The sequence below is a fragment of the Chiloscyllium plagiosum genome, unplaced genomic scaffold, assembly GCF_037043375.1.
Source record: "Chiloscyllium plagiosum isolate Xiang-an unplaced genomic scaffold, Cpla_swu_hap1 HiC_scaffold_18, whole genome shotgun sequence".
Lineage (NCBI taxonomy): Eukaryota > Metazoa > Chordata > Chondrichthyes > Orectolobiformes > Hemiscylliidae > Chiloscyllium > Chiloscyllium plagiosum.
In genome coordinates, this window is record NW_028270156.1 from 99,977,934 (window position 1) to 99,979,696 (window position 1,763).

The 1,763-nt window shown below is 44.0% G+C and overlaps 1 non-coding gene across 1 annotated transcript; it reads right to left on the reverse strand.

The window, feature by feature from the left end:
- Positions 1-1,363: 1,363 nt before the first annotated feature.
- Positions 1,364-1,455, reverse strand: trnar-ucu (transfer RNA arginine (anticodon UCU)). Its single transcript is given in 2 exon segments — positions 1,364-1,399; positions 1,419-1,455. It is a non-coding gene; the product is annotated as a tRNA-Arg (tRNA).
- Between the last annotated feature and the right edge of the window lie 308 nt (positions 1,456-1,763).

Here is a 1,763-nt window from a genome sequence, read left to right on the forward strand (position 1 = left end):
GGCATCATAGGTGTGTGCAACATTAGGGCCAACGGTACGTTTTTGCAGTGTAATATTCTGGGTTTGAACTGATCTTCAGCTTGAAGTTGCAATCATCTCTGGTAACTATCAGTAAAACAAAGACCTGGCGAGAATCGAATGCGCAACTTTGGCAGCTCATGTCCTGCCGTTCTGTCATGCAAGTATAGCAAACTAACTAATTGCACCACTGGACCTGTCATCTAATGGTGACGAATGGCTCCTGAACTTACCACTGGGACCCTCAACCCAATTACTCATTTTTTTTCTGTGGATCTGACATGAAACATAGTGCATAGGAGGTTATACCGATCATGGATCATCGATTATGAAGCATCAGGTTCAAGAAAGTGATATAGAAAAATGTGGTGAAAATCGGCTTTATTGAATACTGCGTACAAATACCATGGTATCCTGCGTTGATCACAGGCAACGTGATGTCGCCACTGTACTGGGATTTTCCTTCTATCGGCTTCAATTCGTCAGAAAATTCGATTCACTGATATTTCACCAACGTCCTTTGGCATGTTCATATGACTTCGTCACACTTTCCAGTACCTGGTCCTTTTCCACGTGTGCATCGACCCACACTGCACACAACGTGAATAATGTTCAGCCTACTGCATCCACGAGCACGTTGCATGGTTTGTATAAACAGTGAAGACTGAATAATGTTTTGTAAGGGCAAATTGAAATTCAGTTTAATTAGTAAAGTCGCAAGAGTACAGAGGAAGACTCAAAATATCAGAACTTCACGTTCATTACCTTGGCCAGAATTCCTGACCAGCAAAGGGGAAATCTGCCCTTGAATCCCCAGCATCCATGCAATTGCTTGCTCCACGTGTCCACTTGGAAACCTATGTGAAGGAACGTTCAGCCTGAAGGAGAACTTGTGAGAATCCTCCACTGTCTGATCTAAATCTGAAACAAGAGCTGTCTATTCCAGCTGGGAGGGAAGCGAAATGGAGGTGAGACCAAAGTATTACTTGGTGGTTAATTCATATTGTCCTTATTGTGATAGTTTAAAAGCCTGGGCCAGAAATGGCACAGACACAAAGGAGCAGAAGGAGGCCATTCTGAACACCGATCCTGCCCAGCCACGTCATTCGATATCATCATGGCTGACACAACAATTTTAAGTCTTTTTCCAGCCTATCCACATCATCGCTTTGCCTAGTGGCTAACAGATATTTATCGATCTCTATCACAAATAGGCATCGAAAATGTAAATCTGTGAGAGGAAACTGTTCCGTTTCGAGACAGTGGGTTTCTGCACGAATATTGTTCGGTTTTCAGATAACAGCCGAGTCTGGTCTGACCACATTCAAAACAATAAACTAAAACTCGACTCTGATGGGACTTGAACCCACAACCTTTGAATCGCAACCTGAACAAAGGCATAGAAGGCCAACGCGCTTTCCATTGCGCCACAGAGTCACACCAGCAGCGAACTTTAAGCATGCAACTTTGTCTTTGACCCATTGCGTTCAGGGCACCCACCTCGCGTCTGTCTGCCTTCGTCACACTTTCCAGTACCTGGTCCTTATCCACGTGTGCTCTGGCTCTTCCCGTGTTCGGCTACAGACTGCTGAAACGTTCTCATGACACTTAGCTTTACCACATGTTCAGATAATGATTTCCAGATAAACAACACGCTATAGGTGAAAGCATTCTTCCCAAATCTCCTCAAAATATCTTGTCTCCCGTCTTTCATTTATATCACTGTATTCCTTCCCAATATAGGC